General features: G+C 31.1%; 1 long non-coding RNA gene across 1 annotated transcript in view; it reads right to left on the bottom strand.

The window, feature by feature from the left end:
- The window catches only part of LOC136795451 (uncharacterized), a 371,543-nt gene that overhangs the window by 359,813 nt on the left and 587 nt on the right, over window positions 1–11,143 (bottom strand). The window lies entirely within an intron of this gene.

Raw genomic sequence — 11,143 nt, 5'->3', positions numbered from 1 at the left:
TATATATATATATACATATATAAATTCAGTTTCGTGCAATATTTATTTTTGAATGTGGATGCTACAAATACCCAATGCAAACCAACTATTTTGCCAGGCTTGAATATTTTTATAATAATACTTCCTCTTAATCTATATTCAATACATAGGTAAATAAAAGTAAAAATAAAATTACCTTAATTGTCGATCACCAAATAAATTACATTAAACTAAACCTAAATGTTAGCTATACGTAGTACATTCTAGCGCAACTCATGAATGGTAAAATATTAACCACAGCTCTTTCTGAATATATCAACTCAAACCTAGAGTGAATAAGGTAGAAGGGAAAATACATAATACTCCATCAACCAGTGGGCCATGTATTCCAAAGGCGGATTTTCCGACATGGTATTCGCTAAGTCCGCCAACGAAATAACCTACAACTTAACAACCTTTGAAGGATTTACTTGATTAATTCCATAGAGGTATATTACTTTGTGTTCATTTGAGTCTGTTATCCGTTAGCTAAACAGGAAATAGGTCCTTTCCGGGTCTCAGCATTGGGTGAATGAATCAAGTTAATTTTAATTTAAAAAACAAGCAAACGAGAACATATTGGTATCATTAAGAAATTAAAAATTGCTGATAAGTATAATTTATTAAGATATCTCTCTTATAAAATAAATTAACATACAATATTCACTATTTTTTAAAAAGTATTTGTACTAAAGCAGTGGCAGTTCGATTCCGGATATGATGTAGCTTAAGTGACGCATCACTCAACTACTCACGCTGTGTCATATTTTTGTTCTTCATAATCGTTAATCGGATTTTGACAGTCTATTCTCACGATTAAATATATTTTTGAAGAATGCTCTCACTATTTACCAACAATTAACAGAATAGGACTGACTCCAAATTTATCTGAACCTCTCAGAGAGGAAGCTTAAGTCGCATTAGTGATTTTTAAATGCGCATCGATTCATTCCTAAATAATAGCTCCGATTTTAATGTGTGTATATCTATTCTGTACCGTTAAATCCACGAAGGGTCAGGGGTGCAGTACTTCGTAAGAAATTGCTGTTACTAGACCAAAGGTTTGTTTGTTTGTTTATTGTTGCTTAATGGCGTGAAACCCTCTGGTCATCAACGCCAATGGCATGCTAAAAAATATGTAAAAATTAATAATAAATAAAATAAAAATAATAAATAAGAAAAAAATAAAAATCGAAAGGGAGTTATAGTTTAGAAAGAAGGCGATGTGCTTTTACACATTTAAACACTAATGTAATTTAAATTTAGCTTCTGATAAATTTGGGGTCAGTCCTATCCTGTTTATTGTTGCCAAATAGTGAGAATATTCTGTTTCAAAAATATGTTTAATCGTGAGAATGGACTGACAATATTTGCACGTTGGAGGTGGCAGTTTTCTGACCAGGTGAGAGTGCGTGAGGGGAGTATGACCTATTCTCAAGCGGGTCAGAGCAACTTCCTCCCTGCGGCTAGACCAAAGGTGATCTGGAGCTACCCAATGAAGGATACCCACTTCATGAGGTTCACCCTGTAGGCCTCCTTACACAGAAACAGAAAACAATCATCCGCCACAGCCGGATTTGAACCCGGGTCCTTGGATATAGGAGCACAGTACCTTACCATTGATCTACACGCTCTCATAACTATATTATTACTAGCTCACTAGAAGTTTTTTAAACTTTTTGATATTTTAGTCTATATAGTTCCTATAATCGAATGAATAAGTAACCCTGAAGATAAATTTAAAAAAATTACCTCTGTTTCGTATGAACGGATTGGTTGGTTCCTTGGAATATCAAAATTTCTTTTTCTTTTTATACGAACAAATAATGAACGGTTGAAAATTTTACTGTTTCGGAGGTTACTGTTATTGGGAACTGAGAACTCGTGTTTACTTCTTTCCCTGGTTATAATCTGTGGACTAATAAATAAGGAACACTTTACATGCTGTGATATAAAAACTATTTTATATGAGGACTGTTTTATTCAGGGAATATCTCGAGTGTGTCAATGAAAATTCAATCATTCACATAAATTTCAACCCACACCCTTGAATATTAAACTAATGCTAATAGTAACACCATATTGTTTAACTATCGTATGTATAAACCTGATATATAATGGTTCTTTTTCATTAAAAACAATAAATAATAAATGATCCGTCATCAATTAATACTTTATAGTCTATTAATGTTCATTATAGCATTAATTGTTATTTATGGAACTATATATGTGACTCTAACTACATAACATTACAGGTCATCCAAAATATCTCTATGAAAACAGTAAACAACTATTCTGTGTACATCTAAATTTCAAATACGTTATCTGACTTCTCCCGACGCTTTAACAGTACACATCAGATACAACGCGTGTCTCTCTTACTATCATTTCTGACAACCCTTTCATACAAAAAATAGGATACAACGATAATACACCAAAAAAATACACCCTCAAACATACTAACCAGATATTATCAGACAAAACAGAAACAAAACTTGAAACTTAAATTGTAAACATACAATTTATTTATAGTATATATTTTACGTTTTAACTGAGTGTATTAATTGTCCATTTCTTCATTATTTATATATTTTTTTTTTATAAATTTATAAATAATTGACCGTATAATTTCAAATTATGAAGAAGATAGTCAGGGGTACGGTCAAAAGATAACAAAAATAGTTGAAACTATTTATTTTCCGACATTTCGTCCCACTTTGTAGAGCTTCATAAGGGCTATCGAGGAAGTTTAGAGCTACCGAAAATTTTGATATCTTTTGACCGCACCCCTGTCTGTCTTCTTCATAATTATAAATTTATAATGTATTTTTTTTCTTACTGTTTAAAAACTTTTAATATGTAAAATAGAAAAAAAAGAAATTCAAATCACATGAATGTATTATAAAAAAATATATTACCACCTTATAGTGTACTTTGTACCGATTATAGCCTTATGACAAACTGCATATAACAAGTAATGAAAAAACAATAAAAATAAAACTTTTTAACGAAAGATTGTTTGATGCGCTAAAGCATGATTTGAATCAGGAGACTTTTCGTTTTTTTTTTTTGTTTTTTTAGCTAGGTTGTTCACAAAAAAAAAGCCACATCGTTATTTAAATTTAGACGACTTTAAAACCATATTTTTTTGTTGAAAACTCTAATTTTAAATTGTTCGCTACAGCAATACCTCTCTTAATATTTTTTTTTTTTTTAATAATTTATTTATTGTTATTTACAACTGTATACACATATATACAAGTATATTTGCTGTAGGTGACATAGTGACATGATACAAACATGTGGAGAATCTACCCACTGATAGAACTCCAATAACATTTCTAGATGAGAAGATCTCGAGGCCATCTTCTTTTCAGACGCCTAGGAGAATTATTAGATAATGAAGGAGAAGTCAGGTTAGAAACAAGTGGATTTGGGTGGTTCAGAAGTTTATCATAGAAGGAATCTCTTAATAGTAAGAGGGAGTATAAGAATATATAGAAACTCCATATTTAAGTAAATGAAAGTAATAAAGATCTATATTAGAAATGAAAATTTCAAAATGTATTTAATGATGCGTCAAAAAAACATCCTTATTCTATTTTGTATCATCTTCATTCAGTATCAAGACATGTTTCTTCCCATTCTAAAATAAACCCTCATAGGAATACTATTTACGTCCCCTTCCCTTCTGTTCCTCTGAGCAACTGGGTGGAATTTCATGCATAATCGAATATTAAGAACCAATATAGAGGATGTGATATAAGAGATACAAAAAAATATACGACAGCTTATTCTCTTGCTGGATTTACTACCAAACGACGTGTGCAGGTTCAATCAATGAACTCTGGTGGAAAATGGTTGGGGATCAAGTTAGGGGAGATTTCGGTAGTGTTCGGTGTGGGGCGTCGATATTCCATCAAAACTCCAGCAATTTCTTCGAAAACGGAGATTCTTACTTTGAGTAAAAGGACTATATTTGGTCTAGGACTGAAAGTGAATATGTTTTGATATATCGTGTTTCGGCCATATTTTCAATGCAATAGAAGTCTGTAAGCTGTTAAAACTTTTCCTAATAAAAAAGATTCTTACCAATGTAAACAAAAGAGAGAGAGGAACTCAAAACAGTCTGGTAACACTTCTTTGTTCAGTCACAGTCAGGAATTCAGTTTAACATTTCTCTGAACTAGTTCCGTCTGGAAAAATCGTCAGTAGTTCTGATCAATAGTTTATCTTTGTCCTGCCAAGAATACAACATGTTTTAAAAATATTATCGGAGCCTAGTAAATATTATTGTAATTGTGATATATCGGGCTCGACTGTCTCAGATTTATATGTTTCTAAAATGATTCTCTGAGCTGCTGCTCTTTATGGATGTGAGACGTGGGGTCTTACACTAAGGGATGAACATCGTCTTAATGTTAACGAAAATAAAGTATTACGCAAAATATTCGGACCGAAAAAGGCTGGATGAATCAACGGGAGAATTTAGAAGATTACACAACGGTGAATTAAGGGACCAACACCCGGTAAATATAATTCAAGTTATAGCATTGCGGCGTATAAGATGGGCATTTAAGGTTGTAGGGCTTAGTAACGACCGGATCCCTAAAATGTTAATAAACACTGAGCCAACGGGTAAACGTCTGAGGGTTAGACCGAAACGTAGATGGGAGGATTGCGTTAAAACTGATTTAGTGGAATTGGGTTTGGAGGGGGATCACTGGAAGGATGTATGCATAGAGCTTTTGATGGTATCGGCATCGAACCTTCAGTTTCAATAGGCCTTTATTATTATTAACTGCTGTATATATTTCTCCATTTTCCCATTTCGTAAATTGTCAAACTCTTTCAAAGTTCATATTTATAAATTTTTTATTACTGTTAACAATGAAAAATGGTTAATTATTTCAAACAGAAACAAAATTAAATGTATTTTAGAGAAAGAATTTTTGAAAATTTTCTATTTAAGCCTTGTAAAACTATTTCAATGAGGATAAATACCTAGCGAATATTAAAAATTACTTGATTTCATATACCCATTTTAAATCTTTGGAATTGCCTTATAATCCGCTCCTACCTCACCGATAGAACCTTTAAAGTAAATTATAACCCAGCCTACTCATCTCTCTTTTCTCAGTCTGCCGGTGTTCCTCAAGGTAGTATCTTCGGTCCTATTCTTTATACGGTTTATACAGCTGACATCCCAACCCACAGTTCTAACCACATACGCTGTTGACACATGTATACTGTCTGTAAACAACGACCCAACGAATGCATCACAAACACTACAGACACACATAAGATCTATTGAAAAATGGTGTCTAAACTGGAGAATCAAAATAAATCTTGACAAATCCTATCATATCACCTTTACTCTCCGTCGTTAACCTCTACCCTACAGTATCCTTTCTAAATACTCCACTAACGCCTGTTGAACAGATTCGATACCTAGGACTCCAGCTTGACAAGAGACTTAGATTCCACACACAAGACTGAGACGACAAGAAACTGCTCGTAGATTCCGATTGCTACCACACTTACTTGACAAACGCTCTAAACGTCCTATTCACTACAAAAAATTGGTATACACTACGATAATCAGACCAATTTGGACATATGGAATTGAGCTCTGGGGCTCCACCAAACCATCAAATTCCTCCCGCATCCAATCCTTACAATCCAAAATCCTACGTAAAATCCTTGATGCTCCTTATTACGTTACAAAGAAACTCATTCACAAAGACCTTAACATCCCATTCGTTGCAGAATTGGCCCAAAACAGATATGCGTCTTTTCATTCCAAACTCCTTAACCATCCTAACCCATTAACTCTTAATCTTTCATCGTTAACAATCCCTGATAATCCTCCGAGGCGTCTGAAAAGAAGATGGCCACGGGACCTTCTAGTTTAAATTAATGTTTGATGTACCACCGATGGGTGGTTCCTTCCCAAGATTTTCAAGTGTATATGAAACATACAACATATTTACTTATTGTATTATTTGTACAGTTGTAAATTAAATAAATAAAAAAAAATCTTTGAAGCCTTTTTAAAACAAAAAATCTGAAAAATCGATAGTTATGGCTTGTTAATTTTATCGAATAAGTTGCTGTAACATCTCTGACATGAATCAGTCCTATATTTATAATTTCAGTTTCGTTCAACTTTTCATTTTTATGCGTGACTGTTACACTCAACACACCATCCATTTTGCCAGATTTAAGGAGTTAAAACTTTTCCCTACCAACTTTAAAAAGGGAGATTCTTACCAATTTAAATAAAAGATAGATAGGAGCTCGAGAGAGTGAGGCCTAGGAAATCTGTTGCCACAATGGCGTGATTAGTTATTCCTAGTCAACACTTCTTTATTCAGTCACCGTCAAGGATTCAGTTTAAACATTCTCTGATCCAGTTCCATGTGAAAAATCCTCAGCGGACCTGATAAATACTCGTATATATTGTATGGCTTTTCGTCGACGATGTTTGCAATTAGGTATTAAAAAAAATACTTACTTATCAATAATCAATAAAAATTTATTTCGGGAAGTAATATTTTGGAGCCCTTAGGAATCAAACATATATGAACCTGTATAGGAATTAGCTCTGAAGACATCTGATATTCATTTTTTGTTTTAACTTTTTAACCTTTTTATTAGTGTGCTTTTTAAAACTTATTTATTCATTTCTTTGAACTTATTTATTGATAATTTCCTTTAATTTGCATTACATGGAACGAATTGAACGCTTTTTGTGGATCATTGGAGAAAGAAGATACGAGAATGTGGAATAGAGAGAATAGAGTAGATGGGATTGAGAACAAAAAAGCGAAAATATAAAAGAGGAAATTTAAAATAACAAATGATATTATTCAGATAACACTAACAAACAACATACATATAAGGCTTGTGAAAATCATTTAATTGTCATAACATAAATTAATAACAGTGAGTTAAATGGTTTGGCCCGTTCTGCCGCATTCACTGTTGACAGTTATATCTACTTCATGAAGTTTTGAAGGCTTTGTGAAATCTGTCGGCCAAAATAGAAGGGGATAATAAAGGAGTTTTATCGTCAATATGTAACTTATTAAGTAAACATGTACTTAACATAAACTTTAAGTATCTCCCAACAAGATATACATATATATAACTTCGATAACTCTTCAAGGCGTGGGGCGACAATAGGAACATCAATAAGACATTTAATTCATTAAAACTATTAAATCATTAACTTTTATTTGAATTGGATTTTTAAATTATAACTTACCATAAATTATCAAATTCATTATCTATTATAAATTTTCATATTCATTATCATTATAATGAATTATCTTACTTAAAAATTATTATCTTAACTGTTTCTTAAATGTTTTATTCATTGCTACAATAATTTTGACAAAATTTTATTACAACAAATTATTTTTTAAAATATGAAATGTACAGCGTGTTGGAGTAGAACTCCGTTACGCTAGAGCGTTCACGCTAGCCATATCATAATAAGGATGTCATAAATAGTTACAAATATAAGTCGTTCGATCCAAGCTATCATATTAGAATGATGGAAGAAACGCCGATGCAAATCGAAGTAGTTATAAAGTATTTTAAAAAAGCTAGGAGATAATCGCAGAATTGCTCTCCAAATAATCATCAAAAGTTCGTTATAAAAGTAGGAGGGCCAAATAATTGAAGCGGGGGCAGTTCTTAAAGAACTTTGAACAATGAAAGCCCAGGAAAAAGAAAGTACCGCATCCAAACTACCAAAGATACGGACACACTTCTTTCCTGGCGGCCAGAGATACGACTCCACATCAATTACCCCATTCTACCTTCCAGAAGAAAATAGAAGACCACCTACAGGCTCGAAACAGCATATAAACCGCGAGTACATTAATTAACAAATTACAATTGCAGTTGCATCCTCCGAGGCGTCTGAAAAGAAGATGGCCACATGACCTTCTAATTTAAATTAATGTTTGAAGTATCACCGATGGGTGGTTCCTTCCCAAGATTTTCAAGTGTATATGAAACATACAATATATTTACTTATTGTATTATTTTGTACAGTTGTAAATTACATTAAATAAATAAATAAAAATAATAATAACAATTGCAGTTGTATTTATGTTTGAATTATAAATAATTTTTAAAAACGTTTAATAATTAGAAGAGAATGAAGAGTTACAAACTATAATTTGAGTTAGATTCTATTATAAAAAAATACTGGTTAACCAAGAATTTGAGAATTTATATTAATGGCCAATATATGAGTATAGTAGAATTGAACATTGGGAAAAATCAATATTAATAAAGATAAATTGTAAAATTAGTTATTTACAAAAGATATTTCATTACAGTTCTACTTCAATTTTATGTAAAGAGAGATTTCAGAAATATTAATATTCATAAAATATTATTAAGAGATATTATTATAAGGATTCAATAATTGTTATTTGCTTAGTTGATTTGTTAATTGTTTAATAGATCTTTTATAAACTATCGTATATTTAATCTCGTTATTCCAGCTCTGTTCCAAGGTGCATTTATCAGGTAAATAAAATGATATAAATTCTATTATATGTTCTATTAATATAAGTTGTTTTATTAATATATGCTTAATAACAATATATAACTCTCTTACCCTCTAATGACCAAAATACTCCTGGACAAATGAGCCAAAATTGAGTAATTGATTAGTTGAGTGGTTAATTTAATTATAATTAGATAAGAGTATTTATTAAAATAAATATGTACATATTCAGGGTTATGTGCCCTAACTGAAATTATAGTTAAGGATGTAAAATAGAAAATCCCTATGGAGTCATGCCCGTATACGCTTTGTTTAGGATATAGTTGCGTCAAATATATTCATTGTTATTACTTATGTGGTTTTAATAAATAAAATATTTTTCCAACTAATTTATTAATGAAAAGTAAACAATAACATTCTATATTAAATTTTGTTTAAATTTATTACCTTGAGCATTAAGATAGGCTTGATAACTTTCTTCTAAAGTTGCTGTAGCCGAACGGCACTAGCTATGTTATTGATTTGCAAGTTTCAATTATCTTTTGTTAACAATTAAGGTAATGACCGATGTTTGCATAGACTTTTTGTTTAATGTCACTCCAAACAAAAAAATTGGTGTCAAATCTCAAAAGCGTAACAATACACAAATCCAGTGCCGTACGGAACGGTGCTGAACCTGTCTTAATGCTCAATGTAATCACTTTGAACAACATTTAATATGAATTTTAGTAATGCTATTGTATACATTTCATTGATAAGATACTTGAAAGACGCTTAAATTTATTTATTATAAACTAAATAATTCATAATCATTAATAGGGGTGACGGTAGCAGCGTGGTAACTGCCATCCCATTGGTTGCGAGTTCGAGTCCCCGGCCCTATCCAGGATTTTTCAAGCATATAATTATACAATACTCACTCACAGCCTCCCCCGAGCGTTTTTGAGGCCAGTTAGCCAATGGGTGACACTCACAAAAATAGGCGAGGGAGTGACGAACCCACCCTATGAAACTACGTCATGAAACGCGCGATGTATTTCCTAAAGTACATCGCGCGAGGCCTTGGGGATCCACGGTCTGTCGCGGCGATAATAATAATAATAAATAATTCATAACAATAAAAATCTTTAAATGTGAATATCTCTTAAACAAAGCGATAACGGGCACACCTTCATAGGAAATATATAATTATATATACATTTAGTTTAAACTAATTCTTACTAAATGTAATCTCTTTTCAATAAATAATTCCGATGTACTTTCTAAATAATTAGTTCATTATGATCACAAGTCATTTTTAATACCAAAGAAACCACCACACCCAATCCCTGATACTGGCGAAAATCCTTAAGGACCAAACCTCAACGTAGACTATTGGTTCCAGCAACACAACAGTTAGTTCCAACACACAAATACATTCCTTTCTTTATAATTTTTATTTTAAATGATACTTTTTACTATTTTTAATAAGTCAAATTATCTTTAGTGATTGCTTATCACTGATTTCCACCTGACATATTTCACTAAATCCTACAATAACCCCAATATGGATCCTTATTTTAAGAAAAATCAAATACATGATCTTATATTTTCAAACAAACCGAATGTTAATTAGTAATGATTAGTAAAAAAAAATTTTAACTTTTTCTTTAAAAAAAATTAAAACAAATAATGTAATTTGATATTTTTATATTGCTAAAATTAAGAGGAAAGTTTTAGACATATTCACTCATATGTGCCAAATTCTAACCCATCTAATATGCTCGTAAAAAAGAATCGATATCACCTTCATTTTTAAATTTATCTTCTATTAATATTTAAGCAATAATTGATTGTTTTTGGTTCTTAGGTCCCTTTGGTTCTAGGTAAGTCCCAATGATCTAGATAGATCCTAGGAATTCTAAAAATACAAACCAAATAGATTATTAAAAACCCATTACAAATACATGTAAAGGTGACGATATCAGTCTTTATGTTGTTTATAAAAAATCATGTACCAATTAAATTAATTATAAAACCTATAAACAATTTAAAAACCATATTTATTATTCACTACAAAACCTCTAGGAGCTACTGATAACTTATCAAGAATATGCTTGTAACAATGCTAAATACAGATATTTTCTTAACATCAAACAAATATAATTTCTATGAATGATATAAAATATATATGAGTATTTATACTTTCATTTATACAATCATAATAAAAATACAATCGATTGATGACTAGAAATCAATGTGTATTTTATAAAGATGTTGATCACTTATAACGAACTAAATCGATAGTAAAGTTCACAGATTTTATATATAACAGTTCTAAATCAGTAAAAATAGAAAGTTCAATGTCTAATTTAGGTTTAAGAAGCTAATTAAATGCAAAAAAAGTTACATGCAATAATGTTATGTCCAATTCAATAAATAATGACAATTCAATATTGTAACGGTGTTATACAAATAAATCAAATTATTAGATAAGGAATTATAGGATAAGGTTAAATCATAAATTATTTTTTAATGGAATATTTTTAAGTGTGCTTCAAAGATCTGTGAAATTGATTTTCGAAATTATTCAAAAAAAATAAAAAACCCAAGTTT

This window comes from Halyomorpha halys, unplaced genomic scaffold, assembly GCF_000696795.3.
Source record: "Halyomorpha halys isolate HHAL.00 unplaced genomic scaffold, Hhal_1.1 Scaffold926.1, whole genome shotgun sequence".
Classification (NCBI taxonomy): domain Eukaryota; kingdom Metazoa; phylum Arthropoda; class Insecta; order Hemiptera; family Pentatomidae; genus Halyomorpha; species Halyomorpha halys.
The sequence above is the reverse complement of the archived record's forward strand: the minus strand, read 5'-3'. Positions and strand labels throughout refer to the sequence as shown.